A 21,494-nucleotide genomic window follows, 5' to 3' on the forward strand; every position below is an offset into this window, starting at 1 on the left:
TAGCATATCTAGCATCAGTATAAGTAATAGACTTGTGGACCAGTGAAACAGAATAGAAACCCCCAAAATTAACTCATGTATCTATTATTAACTAATCTTTCAATTAATCTAAAATCACTCCTTGCAAAAAGGACAGTCTCTTCAACAAATGTTGTTGGAGAAACCGGATCTCTGCATGCAGAAGTACAAAACAAGACCCTTACTTTTTACCTTATACAAAAATCAACTAACAGTGCATCATGGACTTAAACCCAAGACATGAAACCATCAAATTGCAAGAGGAAACAAAGGGTAAACATGGCAAGACACTGGCGTAGGCAAAGAGTTCTTGGAAAAGACCTCAGAAACACAAGCAATAGACAATTAGATTTCATCAACCTAAGAAGTTCCTGCACAGCAAAGGAAATACTCAACAATGTGAAGACAACAAACAAAATGGGAGAAAGTATTTGATAACTATACATCTGACAAAAGATTACTATTTGGAATATATAAAGAGCTTAAGAAATGCAGCAAAGCAAACAATGGGCAATGGATGTGAGCAAGCATTTTTCAAAGGATGAAGTACAAATGAGCAAAGGACACATGAAAAAAGATCAGGATCACTAGCAATAAGGAAAACACAAGTAAACAACAGAATTATCTGCCATGTCACCCAAGTTAGAATGACTGTCATCCAAAAGTTAAAAAGAAAAAGCATGCTGGGGAGAATGTGGAGAAAAAGGCACCCTAATACACTGTCAGTAGGAATTTAAACAGGAACAATCAATATAAAAGGCAGTATGGAGTTTCTTCAGAAATGTGAAAATAGATCTCCATATGATCCTGCCATCCCACTCCTGGCAATATACTCAAAGGAAATGAAATTAGCATATGAGAGTTACCTGTACCTCCATGTTTATAGCAGCTCAATTCACTGTAGCAATGATATGGAATCAAACTAGATGTCCATAAAGTGATGAATGGAACACTACTCAGCCACAAAAAAAGAATGAAATACCATCTTTTGCAACAAAATGGATGCAACAGGAAACCATTATACTTAATGAAGAAAGCTAGTTCCAAAAGACAAATATCATATGTTTTCTTTGATTTGTGGTAGTTAATATACACAACACAAAGAATTTAATGAATATAAATTGCATTGACATCTTGAGGTCCTTCCTATATTGCTGCTGAATAGTCTTTCTATTTTTTACCTGTTGAAGTCTTTATTTTGTGGAGCATTTAGATTGTGACTACAAAGTAAATCAACTAAAATGTTATGACAAAAATTTTAAAACAAAGAGTAAGGGCAGTGGGAAGTATTATGTTCTTAGAATTTTGTCTATGAACTACATGAAGTTCATTCTTATATTAATAAAAACTAAGTTATTTTTTCAAAAGAAAATAAAAATGGATACCTTTAAAATGCCTTCATCTTAATTATAACCCTCTGATGATGAATCTCACTGAGGGGCAGATGGTAGAAGGAACTGGCTGCAGCACCTACCTGAACCCTGAAATGACTGATCCAGTGGAGTAATGAGTAATCTAGACTATTTTATTTCTTTATTTGGCATAGAAATTATGATCCATTATGACATCTACAGTAGGCATTATAATGTTCCTGCCCCTGAAAGATGTTTAAGTCTTAACCCCCTGAATCCATAACTATTACATTATATTGTAAGGGGGAATTGAAGTTGCAGCTGGCTTAGGGTTCATTAATATCCTGACTTCAAAATAAAGAGATTACCTAGGATTATGTAAGTGTGGCCAATGCAATTGCAAAGGCCTTTGAAGAGGAAAAAAAGGGAGGTAGAAGAGGATAGTTAACATATGACCATGAAAGTAAGGCTATGGAAGAGAGATGGAATGCTTATGGCTCAGAAGTGTGTGTTGAGGGTGTGCATGAAGCAAAAAAGGAAGTCTCAAGGAGTCAGGAAAAAGAAAACATGGAAACACAGTCTCAGTGAGAGCATCCAAAAAGAAATGCAGATCTACTGGAACCTTGATCTTAGCCCATTTTACACTTATGTCAGAGCCCTCAAATGCAAAAAATGTAAAAATAAAGCTTTGCTCTCTCACTGCATTTACTGTCATTAAGAGAGCAATACAAAACTAATTCATCATCCAATCACGACTTTCTTTTTACAAAACAAAAGGACATATGTAAAAGGGCAAGCAAATAGAATTCAAGTCAGATTTGAATGATAGATTTGACAATGGTCTTTTTCTTTCTTCTTTTGCGTGTTCAAAACTTTTTTTTTTTGAGTGGAAACACAAAGATCTGTACTTGCTTAAGAACAATCATCAAAGTTGATTTGTGTTATCCCTTCAGAAGAAAACATATTAAGAATGAGTCTCACATCGTTTTCTTGCCCTAGTAAAAGTTCATTGAATCAAAAATAAGTGTCTTCAGTGCTAACCACATCTACTACTTGACTTCCATTTCATTGAACTTGGTGTCAAAGAATGTAATAATTACAAAGGAATAGAGTTACACTTCTTTGATAGCCTGTTCTGCTCAACCAGCTAGTAAATTAATGTCTTGAGATTAAAATGTTTGACATTTTGATGCTAGAACTCTGATCCTCTCCACTCTGTCATTCTTAATTCTTTCTTCTTCCTCATTGGCACATGCATACATATTGCTGCTACTTCATATTAAACTACCAACTTTCAAAATAATAGTTATTATGATCTAGAATACTATTGTTTACATCCAACTTTGAAAGAATAAAGCATCTTAATTCCTATATCATCCAAAATATTCAGTACAGGATCTTTTTCTGCCTCCTCTCTGCCTCAAGGAATAGACTCAGCTGTCAAGAGCAGCAATCATGTCCTTAAAGCATCCTGTGGAGATTACTATCTTGGTTAGTATTGAGATCTTTTCAGTCTAAAATTGTGTTTCTATGAAAATGTCATTCATTTTATGATACTGTTTATAAATATTGCATTGAGGGTGAAGAATGCTAAGGAATAAGATCTGTGAATAGTTCTACTTATCAAAGAGTTTCAGGCTTTTTGTTTGTAAGAGTGGCTCAACATGACTATCACGGACAGTCACACTGTCAGCAGGTCAGCTTTCTCTGCTCTGCCTAGAGTAGGGTTAGCTCATTCACAACTGTAGTTAGAGAAGTTTTATAGAAACATGGCCAGCAATTCTTGAATTCCAATATGTTAGAGTAGTTTTAATTATCTCAAGGGGTGCTATAAACATTTAAAAATAATTTACAGTAGCATTTTATTTTTAGTTAGCATAAGTCACATAACCAAACTCTCCAATAAGCAGATTGAAATCTGCTGGGATAACTCAAATGCTTCCGTTGTGCCCCATGCTTTCTGGGAAGTACAATTAGCCCATAGTGCTGACTCTGGACTTTACTCCCTTACAGATTTTCCCTCTGGAATGAATGATAATATATCAATTCTGCCACATACTTCTCTTCCAGGATTCAGATTAAATACCTCCTTCTCCTCTATAACATCATTACCTAGAATGAACTAACAGTTGCCCTTTGCTACTCATACTCACTGATTGTCCTTTACCGTATGATTTTTCCACATTGTGCTTTCTATTGTAATAATTTGTGTTGGGTATTATCTTCCTATTATGTTGTTAAATCTGCAGGTACTATGCTTTGCTCATGTTTGCGAATCTCCTTAGCATTTAACATATTGCCAGGTTAGCAGAATCTTTCTTTCGTTCTTTCTTTCTTTCTTTCTTTCTTTCTTTCCTTCTTTCCTTCTTTCCTTCTTTCCTTCTTTCCTTCTTTCTTTCCTTCTTTCTTAGATTTACCCATTTATTTAAAAAGCAAAGTTACAGAGGGAGAAGAGACAGAGAGAGTGAGATATCTTTCATCCAGTGGCCCACTCCCTAAATGGCTGTATGGCAAGAGCTGAGCCAGGCCTGAGCCAGGCCAAAACAAGCAGCTTGGAGCTCCATCCAGGTCTTCCATATGGGTGAGGGGCCCTAAGAACTTTGGCTATCTACCGCTGATTTTCCAAGTGCATTAGTAGAGAGCCGGATCAGAAGTGGAGTGGCTGGGACTAGAACCAGCATTCGTATAGTATGTTGACACTGTAGCTGGTGGCTTAACCAGCTGTGCCACAGCACTTGCCTTGGTTAGCATCTTAACCACACTACAAAATGAAAAGTTCAAGAAGAAGAATTGTAAGTTTAGAACTATTTTCATGTGTATGCTCTAAGGCTTATTTTCTCTGAGCCTTTCAACAAACCTTTGCAGACTTTTGAGACTTACCCTCCTTGTAAAGTGATTTATGCTAAAACACTTGTTTACTAAATGTAAATACATCCCAAGGTGATTAGTATATTAGGTGGGAATTTGAGTGTAAGTTAATTTTATATTATTTTTGCACACTTTAGCTCTAGAAAAACATACAAAAGAATCAGAAAACCACACTTACACAAACTGAATAGAGTAGGTATAGTAAACCCATACACACACAAATGCACCTCAACATTAACCAGCTATATAAGTTTACCATATATTATAACCCTCTCTTATCCACATCTGGTATTACAGATTTTTGTCCAGTTTCCTTGAAACTGTTGTTTTACAGCTTTGTCTTGGCCTTTGCTGTTCATATTTCTTATAACTGAAATGTAGACATGATGTCTGAATTTGCTGTTACACCTTTTATCTACAAAGATGATAACCACTCACAGAGAAAGGTAGAGAAGTATTCAGAAGATAATTGCACCCAAACTCCTCTATTAGTTATCATATGATTTCTGGATTTCGTGTCTCCAGACTTCTTGAGAGAAGAGACCAATCCTTCTTTCCTGATTGAACTCTGTTTTGTGGGTCTCTGCTATTTGAACCTATATACATTAATAGGTTGCACACTGAAGAGTAGCTTCTGTGTTCTGTAGGGCTCAGAAATGTTCTGATTAGCATCCATCCTTCCACCACAATTCACTTGGCATAGTAGAGTGTATAGTTTACAAGTTCTCTGTGCACTTTCCAAGGCTATTGAGAAATAAAAAATTTTCTTGTTGACACTGAATATTGGGTAATCTTCCTCAGGAGAGAGGGAGAACTATGTGAAACAACTGAGTCAGAGAAAATATAGTAATAGAGATTGTGATGTAGGATTATTACAATGATATCACTCCTCAACTCTTCATCTCCAATGCTTTAGATACTTCTATCTCATTTTATTCAACTTTGTTTCAAAAACCTGTGGTGATTGCATAATCAAAACTTGAGAATTTAAAATTTGATTACACAAAGAAATACTTTTATGTTACTATAAAATTGGTTCACAAAAAATGACTGAATACAGGTTATTAATAAAAAATAACATGAGAGTTTCTTTCTATGTCTACATATGCAAGAAGCTGTTTACAAAGGGACTATTTTAAATATCTACAATGAATGCTTTCATTACCACTGGGACTAGAAAACCATATCTGCAGATGGTGAGCTAATGTGTCTGAAGACATTTTTGTGAAAATATACTATTAACTAATATATTTTTTAAAAGTCTCTTTTTGCTTTAATCTTCTTGAAAGGCAGAGTGACAGAGAGGGACAGAGAAAAAGAGAGGAGAGAGACAGAGAAAGGTGCAGTGAGAGAGAGAAAGAGAGACATATCTTCCATTCGCTGGTTAACTCCCTAGGTGGTTGCCACAGGCAGAGTTGGGCCAGGCTGAAGCCAGGAGCCAGACACTTCATCTAGGTCTCCCATGTAGGGGACAGGGCCCAAGCACTTGAGCCATCATCTGTTGCCTCTTTGGATGCATTAGCAGGGAGCTAGCTGTGACTCAAACCAGCATTCTAGTGTAAGTTACTAGCAGTGTCTTAACCCAAGTAGTGGTTTAACCTACCATGCCACAGTGCCTGTCCCAAACACATCCATTTTCTTTGATAAGAGATCTACTATATTACTTTATTATAAACCTCTTGTTGAAACTTTCTGGCAATTGTGTAAGGTGAAACCAATTAGTAGAAGTCAAAGCTGGATTTTGGGAAGATAGTAGGGGCATAGATTTTTGAATTTCCCTCAATTCCCCTGTTAAAAAATAAAGAAGTACTCTCTAAAACCATTACTTAAATGAAAAACTATCCAATAAACTGCAAAATGTGAATGGCCTGGAGACATCTTACAGAAAGGTACAGGTCATGGCGGTGGTCAGTACCCATGCAAGAGAACACAGTAGTGAACAGCATGAAGACTAATGGATCTGAGGCCTAGGACTTACTCAAACGTCAGAAAGCAAGTTAAGAACAGCAGCTGTGCTTGCTTCTGCAGCACATATACTAAAACTGGAATGATACAGAGAAGATTAGCATGGCACCTGCACAAGGATGACATACAAATTCATGAAGCATTCCATATTTTTACTATGACTTTCAAATAAATAAATAAATCTTAAAAAAAAAAAAAGAACAGCAGCTGCTATTGCTACTGCTACTGCTACTGGAGGGGATTTGCTCACTTCAAAAGGTCCTCTGTAAGTGAAAATGTCCTGGGGCAGATTGCTCTCCAAGTACTTCCAAAACTCCATACAGGTCTCCCAAATGGGTGGCAGGTGCCCAGATACTTGGGCCATCATCTGCTGCCTTCCTAGGCACAATAGCAGGAAGCCGGATCTGAAGCAGAGCAGCCAGGACTGAAACTGGCATGCTGATATGGAAAGCCAGCCTTAAAGTTGCTTTTGTCTAAAAATCAATACAATTAAGTTCATATAAAAGGGTGTAACAGAATTGAAGCCAGTTTCCATACAGCTACTAGTGAGAAAAATAAAAAAAGAATAAGAAGCAAAATAATATCCCTATAGACAAGACAATTATGCTACAAAGCTAGCTCAACAGACATCTGGAAATGTTATCAAACATTTTTAACTGAAATAAACTAGATTCAGAACATAATGTGAGATATTAAATAATATAAATCAAAATTAAAACACTCAAGTATAAGGGGACACAATTTATATATGCATGGAACAAAACATCTTATAATACCTCAGAAATATGTATAATTTTTATATTACTTACATGTTTTTAAATTAAAAAAATAAAGTAAGGTAATAGAACTTAGGAAAGAACAAGTCATTTCAGAAATAGTGGCTTACATAGAAGAATAAAACAAGTGAGTCAAACCAATTGTGAGGTCTTGAGATTGTGGAAGACAAAACCAGAAAACTTCTAAGAAGGAAAGAAATTAAAAATTGAAAGTGGTTCAAGACAAGTACAGATATATGTCAGGCAAATAATTTTCAAAACACTAATAATAGAAACCTCCAAAGAAGAACAACCTAGCAAAAGAAGCAGAAAGTATTAAAAACTATAACTCAAGATGGTTTCCTGAAATTAAAAACTTGACTGAAATTACATAGTAAAAAGATATATTGTGCACTCAAGAAAATCATCCCTGAACCACCAACTCAAATTCAATGCTTCATAAAACCATTGAACTTTATAGAGAAATGAATGTTCTTTGATCAACGAGGCAAAAAGAAGAAATAATAAATAACAGAAGAAAAATTTAATTGTCCTCAATTCTTTGTTAGAAGAAAACAAAGTAATAGATTTAAGGTATTCAAGGAAAAAAATGTGAAGCAATGATTTTGAATCATGCAAACTAATTTTGAAGTATAAATAGACTAAATATCATCAACATGCAAGTATTAGGAATATTTTTGTAAATTATTCCCTTTATTAATTTTATATTGAAGAAGAAACTTCAGATGACCAAAACAACTAGAGATATTGACATAAAAGTTGATAAGCCCTAAATTTATATTTATAGGAAGAATTAAGACTATCCGAGAGAGAATATGTAATGGCTAAAAAAAAAAAAGTAAAGATAATGGAAATAGCATACGCAAAGTTATATTTTTAAAAAAATATGTATTTTCATGTACTGGAAGAGCAGAGCAAATGACAGAGATAGATAGATGGATGGAGATAGGGAGAGAGATCCAGAGAGAGAGACAACCTCCCATCATTTTGTTCACTCCCCAAATTCCTGTCACAGGAGCTCAGAACTCTTTTTAAGTCTTTCACATGGGTAGCAAAGAAGAAGCATTTGAGCCTTCATCTAGTGTGTCCCAGGTAGGAGATGAGAACATTCCAAGAGGTTGCTTTACCTGCTGTGCCACACTGCCTGTTCCAAAGTTTTATATTTTAACTTTCAGCAATCATATTATCCATTCCTCTCTACAAAAAAAGTCTGAGAACATTAATGTCTCAGTCTTACATAGTGTGAAATTATCATTTTGCGTTAAGACAAATTAAAGATTTATTAAAATGGTTGTGTTCCAGTTTGTTGTGGGAAGTAAACGAGATAAGCCAAGGACATATTGCTATAGCTATCAGATAAGAAGAAAGCTGTCAATGACTATAAGAGTTGTATTCTAAGGATTCAAGAGTCAACTGAAAAGACTGACACTGGAGTAAGATGGGAAAGGGTGGACATCGTAAAGGACAATGACTGCACCAATAAACTCACCAAGAACCTTTAATTCTATCAGTTTGTAATAATATGAAAATGTAGCTGACTATCTCTGGAGAATACCAAAGAATCAACTCATTATTTTGAAACTGATAAGAAATGGGAAATATTCAAGCATTTGCCTTGCCATTCCTGTGGAAGCCCAATAGCATTGGAAAGAAAGTTTCATTTTTAAAAACATTCTAAAAAATCAGGAAAGCAGTGATACAATTGGAATATCACCATTTTGTAGCCCTTAATGAACTGATTACCAATGGCTAATATAAACATATATTGTAGGTTTGGGTCAAGAATACTGAACACTACATAACAAATTGTCTTCCCACAAAGTATCGTATCTAAAAATGATACATTTCTAGCTGTGACTACAAATTTTTAGGAAATTCCAAGTGCAGACTATTGTATTAATTGTATAGTAGTGGAGCTAGTGTTGTGATGCAGTTGCTTAAACTACTGTGTAACACTGGCATGCCATATTAGGGTGATAGTTGAAGATCTAGCTACTCCATTTCCTATCCAGCTTCCTACTAATGCACTTAGTCAGGCAGCAGAAAATGGCCCTGGTAATTGAGTCCCTGACACATTTGTGGGACAGCAGGATGGAATTCCTGGCTTTTGGCTTTCTCCTGGCTCAGAAGTGGCTGTTGCAGCCATTTAGGGCAGTGAAATAGTTGGTGGAATGTCTCTTTCTCCCCTTCTGTCTGCCTTTCAAAGAAATAAATCTTGGAAAAAAACATACACAATGGAAAACACTAAAGGAAAGTTATGGTTAAACTTTTTTTAAAAAAACTATAGAGGAGAAATATATGTAATCTTATATATGAATAAATATGTACAGATACACATACATATATGAGAGTACCTCAAAAATTCATGGAAATGGAATTAAAAGACAAATTTACTATAATGGAAAAGACTTTGAAATCCATGCATAGGTTTTTCTTTTCCTTTTAATTTCTTTTTAAAATTAATTTGAGAAGTAGAATGAGAGAAATACCAAAAGCAAAAAAAGATCCCATCTGCCGCTTCACTCCTTAACCATTTCCAACAGTCAGTACTCTAAAGCTAGGACCTGGACTCTCAGTCCAGGTCTTCCAAATGAATGTCAGGAACCTAATTACTGGAAACACCCCTGTTGCCTCCTCAGGTCTACATTTTCAGGAAGCTGGAATCGGGATCCAGAGCCCAGAACTGAACCCAGATACTGTGATGTGGGACAATGATGTCTTAACTGGCATCTTAACTAGAAGGCCACTACAAAACACACCACACACCAAAGTTAAAGGGAAGGTTTATTGTCAGGTGGGGGAAATCCAAGAGGCTGGAGGGAGAGGGTGAAAAGAAAGTGAAAAGGGAGAGAGGTCGAGAGAGAGAGGTCAAGAGAGTGCATGTGTGGGAAGCAGGTCCTGTTATAGCCTTGCAGAGGGTAGGGAAGTGGGAGCTTTGGAGTTAAGAGAGCTTGAGCCAGATATCATGAGGTGTAAAGAGAAGGTTTAGAGCTGAAACAGGAGAAAGCCTAAACTTAGAAAAATTTCTTCCACATTCCTAAATGTTCACAGAAGTGGTAGAGATCATGAATGTCAGGATCAAATGTGCTCTTAAGTGGCCATCAGACTGATTGCTGAGGTAGGAGACAACTAAGAGGGTTGGAGGGAATGCAGGACGGGGAAGTTCCCATAGCAACCCCTGGAGTCGGACTTGGGGATATTAGGAGTCCCTAGATAACGGCCAGCCATCTGACAGGGAGGGTACGGGATCAGAGAGTGGGGGTCATCACCCCACCCCCACTGGAGCCCTAGGCCTGAAGCCCAAAGAAAGGCATAAAACCCATGTAAAAGTATAAAACCCAAGGAAGGTGTAAGGCCCATGGAAAGCTGTAAAGCCAGTGAGAAGTTGTGGTACCTGGTACCAGGACTTTGAGACAAATCAGAGCAGAACCACAACCATGGTAAAGGTTGCCATGAGAGAATTCCTTATTCCTTGTCTTACTTCAGAATTTTGGATGGCCAGTGTGTGGATGGAAATCACAGGGCTTTCAGAGGCAGAAAGACAAGTACGGGTGTGTGTTCTGTGGCTGGCACAAGTCCAGGATCCTGAAGCAGGTCAAATCCCCGCAGGGAGAGCAAGGTCAAGAGGAGAGCCTGGATCCGTGACACAGTACTCATGGAAGTTCGGCACAAACATACCAAGCACCAGGATAGGGAAGAGGTTTATTGACGGGGGAAACCTGATAGACCAGAGGGAGAGGGTAAAAGACAGACTCTGGGCTGGAAAACAGGCCTTGTTATAGAATCGTAGGGGTGAGGGAATGGGGACAGTGAATCTCACTAGAGTGATGGTGGGTCGCTGCTAATGGTTGGCCATTTGGTCACCTGATTCCTAGTAAGCCAGGTTGGGTCCTGGAGAGGCCAGGAAGGTGTCTAGGGCTTGAGATAGTGCTTTTAAATAAGAAGGTACCATTTCACTAACATTAACTGCTAGGTTAAATGAACATTTCAATGATTCCTCATAAGTATGGATTTAAGACTTTTTTTGCACCAGAATAAGCCCATTTTTAACTCCATTTCCCATAAGCTTTTTGAAGTTCCATCATACACACACATACACACATTTATAGATCTATGTATTCAAACACATCAATAAGATTATATATACACAAATGGGGAGGGCATAGGAAGTAAGGATAAATTATGGTGAACTGATTGATGAAATTACAAAGTAAAAAAGTGATTTCCTAAAAGCTAAACTAAGGATTGCATGTAGTAAAGAGGGAACAGGGAAGGCTATGGGGATGAATAGCGAGGTCTAACATATTTCTTTTTGCTTCTATTTTTTCTTTTATTCTTTTATTTATTTAGTTAGTTTTGGACAGGCAGAGTTAGACAGTGAGAGAGAGAGAGAGAGACAGAGAGAAAGGTCTTCCTTTGCCATTAATTCACCCCCCAAGTAGCCACTACAGCCAGCGCGTTGCTGCCGGTGCACTGTGCTGATCCAAAGCCAGGAGCCAGGAGCTTCTTCCTGGTCTCCCATGCAGGTGCAGGGCCCAAGCACTTGGGCCATCCTCCACTGCACTCCCGGGCCACAGCAAAGAGCTGGACTGGAAGAGGAGCAACCAGGACAGAATCCGGCATCCCGATAGGGACTAGAACCCAGGGTGCCTGCACCGCAGGTGGAAGGTTAGCCAAGTGAGCCGTGGTGCCGGCCAGGTCTAACATATTTCAAGGATTATGGCTATAAGGATGATTTTCTTTATAATATTTCATTACGCCATGCATTGTTTTATGTTACCTTCAATTAAAAAACAGTAAAAAATTATTCTATTTAACCTGATCATTTTTTTTTTTTTTTTTTTGGACAGGCAGAGTGGATAGTGAGAGAGAGAGACAGAGAGAAAGGTCTTCCTTTTTGGCGTTGGTTCACCCTCCAATGGCCGCTGCGGCCGGCGCATCGCACTGATCCGAAGCCAGGAGCCAGGCGCTTCTCCAGGTCTCCCATGTGGGTGCAGGGCCCAAGCACTTGGGCCATCCTCCACTGCCTTCCTGGGCCATAGCAGAGAGCTGGCCTGGAAGAGGGGCACCCCGACCGGGACTAGAACCCGGTGTGCCGGCGCCACAAGGCGGAGGATTAGCCTGTTAAGCCACGGCACCGGCCTAACCAGATCATTTTTATCATGAAATAAAACTTGTTTTACCATTCAACACTAAATTCCTGAGCATATATATATTTTCACTAGCTATGTGAAAAAAAATTGATGATAGCTTCCTGTAAATCTCATTCTTTTCTGGAAAACAAGTGATTTTTAAAAGGTAGCAATAGTACCTTGATAAATATGACAACTTACTATATTTGAGCAAATAGTAGCAATGTAGTATTTATTATAAATATACTGAACAAAAGATTCAGAAAAATCTATTTTCTATTTGCATAAACTTGAAGAACATATAGTCTTTCTGGAGCTCCATTTCCGAACTGATTAAAAATATCGATATTTTCTTATCTTGTTCTTGTTAATGTTGTACTGAGAATCAAGTAAGATATTCAATTGAAAACTTGAAAAAGAAACACAAAGCATTGCAATAGCAATAGGGTATATGGTATAATCCTACTAGTCTTAATCATCCTCAAATAGGAAAAATTACAACTTTATGCATTTAATCCAAAATCAGACTTAGAAATCAATCAAGCAATAGAAATGTGAATAAAAGAATCTAAAATGCATTTATACCCTAAGACATCCCAATGTCCAGTGTCTGCTCTGCAAAAAACTGTGGTTAAATGTACACAAGACAATCATAAACATCTCAGAAATTTTTTAAAAGATTTATTTATTTATTTGAAAGAGTTACACAGAGAGAAGGAGAGGCAGAGAGAGAGAGAGAGAGAGAGAGAGGTCTTCCATCTGATGGTTCACTCCCTAATTGGCTGCAATAGCCAGAGCTACACTAATCTGAAGTCAGGAACCAGGAGTTTTTTCTGGGTCTCCCACGCGGGTGCAGGGGCCCAAGCACTTGGGCCATCTTCTACTGCTTTCCTAGGCCATAACAGAGAGCTAGATTGGAAGTGGAGCAGCCGGGTCTCAAACTGGCATCCATGTGGGATACTGGCACTGCAGGTGGTTGGCTTTACCCGCTACACCACAGCACCGGCCCCAACATTTCAGAAATCTAAAAAAGTGAAACATTTTCATTGTTGTTTGTTGTTCCATGTAAAAGAAGATAAATACAAGAAGATGCCAGTTACTTTGTCTGACATTGAATGGATCACTTCAGACAAAATGAATGAATGGAGTCTGTGCTTAGACAAAGTGTTTCTTTAGCATTCTCATGCCCCCTTTGCAGTGTTAGATTTCCTTACAGGGTTAAAATGATTCCACTCTCTATAAAAATGGAGGGGAAAAAGAGGAGTGGCAGGTAACAGAATGTTGAGTTGTTGGCAGAATTCAAGAAATTAGGCGCCTAGAATATTTTCACAACCCATCCCCACTTCTTGGAACAGACTGCCTATTTCCATGGTGTTATTAAAGACAATTTCAGAAATGCTTTTCTGCATCATTGGATGTCATTTTAACTACACTAAATCTTATGGAAATTTATGTTTAATTCTAAAACATGTTCCACCCACCACCATATTCCAATTAAAGCGTGACATTGACACAGCCCATGCCCCTGCCTGATGCAGTGTTGAGAAGGCATACAATTTCACATGCTAGTATCTCTGCAGACCAGAAAGCCTCTTTCACCTCTAATTTGCATGATGCATTCATTTTCAGATTAGTCACGTGATTAATGAACATGTTGGAGAGTGTCCAGTTTTATACACTATGTCATGTTTGCCTTATTTCCACTACCAGACTCAATTAACTCTCACAGATATTGCCAAGTGGTTGCACACAGTATAAATTATGCTTGTTCATTTGTGCTAGCAAACAATAACATCCACTGCAATTTAGAAATTGTTTTCCATTGGTGAGGATAATTAATTGTTAGAATGTGTATCAGTAAGTATTTTCCTTTACTTCATTCACCAAACCTTTAAACTATTCAATATTAAATATTTGTCACACTCCAAACTTGTACTCCACTATCTTCATCCTTAATTCCTGGAAAACACTGGAGATCTGTAGGAAAATTCTTGCAATTAGTTGCTGTTGAACTTAAAATGGGCTGCAGTCCTATAGTAGAAGGCAATTAGTGTAAAAATGGCTTAACAGTGAGGAAGCAGAAGCTGATATTTTGCTTTCACATCAACATATTTTTATGTTTTTCTCCTTTTTACTCATTTGAACTTTGCATACTTTTATTTTTTTGTTCACATTTGAGTCATTAGTATTAAACTCTTGAAGATCAAATAAAACAGATTCTTTTAAAAATGAGTACATATTTCAAAGGAAGTCCGAGGCTATATTTCTATTTTACAAAGAAAAGAATAGTCATCAGGTGTCTTGATTTGAAACTGCTTTTGGTTCAACTACCAGCAAATTGAAGAATTTACATTCTTTTCTTTGAAAATGCCCCCATATGCACACATCAGAGCTCTAAGCCCTGATTAATTGCTATGGGAATGAAAATGAATGAAACATTTGCAGAGAGAGGTAATTTTCCTGTAGTTTTCTTTTTTTTTTTTAATTTTTTTTTTTTGGGACAGGCAGAGTGGACAGTAGAGGGAGACAGAGAGAAAGGTCTTCCTTTTTGCCCTTGGTTCACCCTCCAAGGCCGCTGTGGTAGGCGCGCTGCGGCCAGCGCACCGCGCTGTTCCGATAGCAGGAACCAGGTGCTTCTCCTGGTCTCCCATGGGGTGCAGGGCTCAAGCACTTGGGCCATCCTCCACTGCACTCCCTGGCCACAGCAGAGAGCTGGCCTGGAAGAGGGGCAACCGGGACAGAATCCGGCGCCCCGACCGGGACTAGAACCCGGTGTGCTGGCGCCGCAAGGTTAGGATTAGCCTACTGCGCCACGGCGCCGGCCATTTCCTGTAGTTTTCTTCAAACACTCAACATCCACTCAGTCAGTATCAGAGGATGTTGTTCTCTTAAGCAATAGCTGTTCTCAAAAGATACAATCCTAGATGCAAAAGACACAGCACCGATTTAGACAGAAAAGTCCCCATTCCTGTGACAATGAATAAATACATGTATGTCCAAGAAAAATGTTGGATATGGATAAGTGCTATATAGAAAATTTTGTAATGGCAATATAGACAGATTCTAAAGAGAAGACACTTAAAACAGTATCTGGATGATAGAAAGTAGTGAGTCAAGTGAAGTAGGTGCAAGCATCTTCAAGGCAGATCAAAATCTTGTGCTCAAAGGCACCAGGATCAAGATCAAACACCATAATGTGCTAGAGAATAAGGAGCAATGGAGATAATGAGCAGAACGCAGGTGGACATCCGAGGGTGCTTTCCAGCAATGTTATTCTAAGTGCAGTAAGAAGCAGGGGTCAGAGATGTTCCTCCAGCTGCTGTATGCAAGACAATCCAGAACAGAATAACAAAAGGACATAGTTGATGAGGGGGAGGGAATAGCTTTACCATGCATAGCATAGTTTACCACTTATCTTACTGTATTTTAAACATATTTAGACTAAGAAAGAGAAGAATGACAGAAAATAAAAGCAAGCAATTGGAGTTTTTGTCTTGAAAATAAAATACTCACAGGCTCAATTAGAGAAATCTATGTGTAACTTTAATATATGAGTTAGAATCTTTAATCTCTGCTCACTTCCCCAACCATTCAGGTAAACACTTTGACCCACTAAAGTTATTTGAGGGTCACTTACAATTTTCTGTGATCCTAATAATTTTTGATCCTAGGGTATCATTTTTGACAGACTCCAGAACAATTATTATAAATGCTATTTTTCTCACAATAATTAATAAAGTGATAATGTTTTCACATATCTCCTAAGCATGTTTTTGTGTTTTAATAGGGATCATGAGTATTTTGGTATAAATTAAAATATTCAATAAATTGCAACCAGTAAGATATTTAGGTAAGAAAAGCTTTTGGTGCAGTTCAAATTCCCCAGGTGTGTGTTCAACTCAGTTCATACACTTTGAACAACATTAGGAAAAGTTCAGCTTTTAGCAACAGAATTGTGAAAAAGGTTAGTATTAAAATTCAAGGCTCTTCAATGCTCACTTCAGTTCCCTTTTTTGATGATTTAAGCTAGGAATATAAATTACTGTGGACCGAGTATTGTCATGCAAAGGTCAAGACTATTTGTTTTAAATTTACTAGATTGCAAAGCACAAGAAAAATACTTTACTGACTGTAGGTACTGCTTCTTTTATTTTCTTGTTTGCTTCTATAAATCAAAATCACCATGTCTTTCAAATGGAAAAGTAATTTCTATGAGTAAACTCTTCAGAGATGCATTCTAAACTTGAATTGATACATAATAGAGCTATATGATTTTAAATACAATAGAAATATATTCTGGGATATTTGTATATTATTGTATATATTATACAACACATATATAATATATTATTGTAAATCTAAGAAGAAATAATAAATAATCATATTTCAGCTCATTATGTTGTTTTTTTTCTTTTTGTACCTTATTTTCATATATATATATATATGTGTGTGTGTGTGTGTGCTTTATGTATTTTTCTACAAATAAATGTTATGAAATATTCTTACAGTATGATTATGCAGACTAAATTAATTTTTAATTAGGAATTAACACAAGTTTCTCAATTAGTTGCATATATTTTCTAAATAACCTTTTGCACAACCCCAGATTTTGATAGGAGAGTTAATAAAAGGCACACTTTCAAATGTTGCTTAAATTTTAATTGACATAAACATTGTACAGATTCATGGGGCACCATGTGATCTTTAAATGTATGTACATTGTATAATTTCAGATGAGGGTAAACATATCTAAGTCTTTAAATATTTAATATTTTTAAGATGAAAAGATTCAAAAATCCATTCTTTTCTTTTTTAGAGAAATACACATTATGTTATCATGATCTATAGTTATCGTACTGAACATTAGAACTTTTATTAACTGAAGAAACTCAGGTCTCAAAGTTAAGTGACCATACGAAAGCAGACAATACTGAAAAATAAAATCTACTACTTTAAAAGGCTGCACATTTATCCTACCACTATTGCTTTTATGAACATTTGAATTCTACACATAAACTAGTATGTCAGCTTATAGTAAACAAATCAGTAGCACAAATTATTATATATTCTGTTCTTTAAACCAATCTTCTAAATAATTTCCCTAAGATTGGACATTTTCTATGTACTTATATGAATATATAGTAGCTTCATATTTTGATGGGTTGTAATTTATAATTAAACTTAACAAGTAACTATTAAAATTGAAATCCAAAAGAGATGATCATATTTGAAAACAAAATTATATATTTTAAAAAATTTTAATTGTTATGCCATTTTATGATCAGCCACAATGTTTTTTTGTATTTATATTTTAAAATTATGTATTTATTTATTGTTTTTTTTTTCTTAAAGATTTATTATTTATTTGAAAGTCAGGGGGCTGGCACTGTGGCGCAGCAGGTTAAAGCCCTGGCGTGAAGCGCCCCGGCATCCCATGTGGGCGCCAGTTCTAGGCCCAGCTGTTCCTCTTCCCGTCCAGCTCTCTGCTATGGCCTGGGAGAGCAGTGGTGGATGGCCCAGATCCTTGGGCCCCTGCACACATGTAGGAGATGCAGGGAAGGCTTTCAAATAAATAAAATAAATCTTTAAAACAAAACAAAACAAAACAAAAAGAAAGTCAGAGTTACACCGAGAGAGGAGTGGCAGAGAGAGAAAGAGGTCTTCCATCCATTGGTCCACTCTCCAATCGGCTGCAATGGCCAGAGCTGTGCCGATCTGAAACCAGGAGCCAGGAGCTTCTTCCAAGTTTCCCACATGGATGCAGGAGCCCAAGGACTTAGGCCATCCTCCACTGCTTTCCCAGGCAGTAACAGAGAGCTGGATCAGAAGAGGAGCAGCTGGGTCTCAAACTGGCGTCCATATGGGATGCAGGCGCTTCAGGCCAGGGAGTTAACCCACTGCACCACAGCACTGGCCCCTATTTATTGCTTTTATTTGAAAAATAGGGAGAGAGAGAGAGATACCTTACATCTGTTATCACACTCTCAAAAGCTCACCCAGGTAGGAAGAGGCTGGGAGTGGAAACTTAGTCTTGAAAGAAGTTAGAATTCAGGAACAAAGCTGGGAATCGAACTCAGATTATGGGATGCATTACATTAACCAGAGTCTTAACCATGACGCCAAACGCTTTCCCCTGATTTTTGTCTTTTTAATATCAAATTAAGCATAAGATATAGCTAGCTAGCCAAATAGCATGCATATATATGGTGAATATAAATATGTACTAAAAAGTTTCATTTTTCTAATGATATAGTATCCAGGAGCCAGGACTGAGGATTGCTGCTTTTGCAGTTTCTGATTCTTGGTAGGGTGGGTGGTGAACTTGATCAACTGACAAAATGTATTGCTCCCAGTATTTTTTAATTAGCTAAAAAAAGGAAAGTACAATGCCAACAACAAAACATGCCATCATTTGGGGGCAAAGACACAGTGGTATTTTTATTATACTACTGATTTTTAAATTATTCCTGTACCATAACTGTTTTGTTCTTCATTATATTGTCCCGAAGTATTGAACTCATATGACTTGCCTTTTTCTATTGAAGATATTACTTTTGGTACTGTTATAATATCTATTTTCTCACTGAAATTTCTGGTATCTACTGTTTTGGACTTAAGAACTACATGATTAATTTCATTAAGATATTAAATATTGAAATAATGTGTAGGAGCAGATATTTGATCATATGGTTAAAATGCTACTTGGGATCCCCACATTCTATATAAAGTGCCTGGATCTGAGTTCCAGCTCTGCTTCCAGTTCTAGCTTCCTGCTAATGTGCAATCTTGCAGGGGTAGCACTGATGCCTCCATTACTTGGGTTTCTGAAACCCGTGTGGCATATCCAGATTTTGTTCTGGCTTCTATCTTTGGTCTGAATCAGTTCCTGCTGTTGCAGGCATCTGTGGTATGAATAAGTGGATGGGAGATCTCTCTCTGTCTCTTTGCCTTTCAAATAAATAAAAACAATTAATTTTTTTAAAAGGTGCAGATCTATGTCATAGAGGAGCAAAATTTTTAAACTCTTTACAGCTTTATGTAAGAATATATATAAATTTGACAACATAATATTTGAGGTTACAAGATCCAAAGGAAGAAGTGTAAACAGACTATACAAGTTTTGTGGCTAAGTATCACAAAATGGGACAAAAATCTTTAGGGAGGCATTTAATAGTATTAAAATATTAATCAAAGCATGAAAAACATAGGGTTAAAGAGTGCAGTTATGAGTAGGTGACACAAAAGGTACATCTGAGATACTGACACAGCATACTGGTGTAGCTGTATAGTAGTTATAAGAGTGGTTATTATGTGGTAAATCTCAAAAAGTGGGGCCAGTGCTGTAGTGCCACAGGTTAACTGCCCCCTCAACAGTGCCAGCATCACATATGGGCACAGGTTTAAGCCCTAGCTGCTCCACTTTCCAACCCAGCTTTCTGCTGATGTTCCTGGGAAAGAAGTGCAAGATGGCCCAAGTGCTTGGGACCATGCACCCATGAGGGAGACCTGGAAAAAGCTCCTGGCTCCTGACTCTGGTGTGGCCCAGCCTTGGTAGTGGCAGCCATTGGGGGAGTGAACCAGGGGCTAGAAGACCTGTCTCTTTCTCTCCTCCCTAATTCTGCTTTTCAATTTACAAATAAATAAAGGTTTCTTAAAATTTTTAAAAACATATTTGAATGATATTTATGGGATAATACCATTAGGTCAGTGATGATATGGCTATGCAGAATAAGAGAAGTCAAAAATGACTCCCAGTTTTCAGGTTTGAATTACTAGACAGACAGCAGTACCATTCACTGACACAGAGACCACTAAAAGGAGCACTTTTGATTAGAGGTCAGGGCATGAAATTGATCTGAAATGGTAAAAGCCGAATTATGTTTAAGAGATCCAAATAAAAATGTCAAGAAGATAACTGGACATGTAGGTCTCAAAATGAAAAATAAAAGTTGACATATTTATAAAAGACATGCACAGTTGGAGACCATAGGAAAATAGATAAATTAAAGAACGTGTTGATTGGGATTTTTTCTGGAGAGAGGGCCAGCGGTGTGAAGAGAGGTTAAAATGAAGCCCTGGATAACAGCTAGGCTCACTGGCCAGAGAAAGCTGGAAAGCAAGAGGGTACTGCCTGAAAATAAGAAATTAATCAGGAGAATATGATATTGAAGACAAAAGAAGAGTGAATTTTCCTTGAAAGTGCATGATTAACAGTATTGGATACACCTTTAAACTCAGTGAAGTGAAGACTGGCTAACATGTCTGAAATATCAAAGCAAAGCACCACCCACATGCTGATACTTGAGCCTCATAGATTCAACTGTTGTGACACTGTCAGTTAACTTGGTTCTTCTGAAGGACAGTTCCACGATTCTTAGATGCACGACTGTGTAAGGAAATTAGTAAAAGATACTTTAATTTAAAAAAAGACTATCTTCTATATTAAAAAAATGAAGGTTTCTTGATATACAAATGATTGAGCAGCCCAAGAAGCATGAATATACATCAACTTTTGTCATGCAGGGCATGGTCTGAACCCCAGATAACTTGGCACATACCTATGGCCTTCATACATAAAATGTACACTGCAAAATTTGAGTCCTATCACTTTACATGGCTAATAAAAAAAACAAGAATATGAAAAACTTAAAATTGGCTTCTAAGATTATGTATAAATAATCATGTACATTGGTGTGGTGCTTGAAAGTATAAAACTAATTTTGAGTATAGTCAATGTTAATTTCAAATTATTTTTGTTTTTAGTTTTTAAGGCAAACCTGCTGACATTATTTTATAGATAAGAAACAAAGGCTTGCATTGGCTCAATCACTTGCAGAGAATGGCATAACTGTTATGCACTCAGCTCTTGTGACCTTTAATACAGTCCCTTTCAACTTCACAGTTTTGTTTTGTACAGAATATACCATAGCATGAAATTATGAGACAATTTAGTTTAGTTTTGTTTCTTCTAGATATATAACAAGCATACCAGCATTAAATAGCTAAGTCCAGAAACCAATCATGTTGAAGAGAAGTGCCCATCATTATAATAGGGAGAGTGAACACTATGGATTATTTTTATCAAAGAAAGCCAAACTGTAAAACATCATCAACTGACATATTAAATTTGATTATTTAGATGAATTTGACTAACTAAATATTTCTACATGTCTCTCCCCATGCCCTCACTTCATGCTGAGTAAATACACAGATTCAGACAACTTTGATGTGGAATGTCAAACATTGTCCTTTTTATTCACCAGGAAACATATAAATATGTTTAAATGGCGTTAAATTAAAAGCCTTAATCAGAATCAGTTATGGCTAATAACAAAGATCTTCTCTGAGGAGGTCATAACTTAGGAAGTATTTTTAGGAGCTCT

General features: G+C 37.0%; 1 protein-coding gene and 1 non-coding gene across 2 annotated transcripts in view; one reads left to right on the forward strand and one right to left on the reverse strand.

Moving 5' to 3' along the window:
* RIT2 (Ras like without CAAX 2) overlaps positions 1 to 21,494 on the reverse strand; it is a 345,307-nt gene that overhangs the window by 236,047 nt on the left and 87,766 nt on the right. The window lies entirely within an intron of this gene.
* Positions 6,251 to 6,357, forward strand: LOC133767415 (U6 spliceosomal RNA). The gene has a single exon (XR_009866880.1). It is a non-coding gene; the product is annotated as a U6 spliceosomal RNA (small nuclear RNA).

Source organism: Lepus europaeus, chromosome 9, assembly GCF_033115175.1.
Source record: "Lepus europaeus isolate LE1 chromosome 9, mLepTim1.pri, whole genome shotgun sequence".
Lineage (NCBI taxonomy): Eukaryota > Metazoa > Chordata > Mammalia > Lagomorpha > Leporidae > Lepus > Lepus europaeus.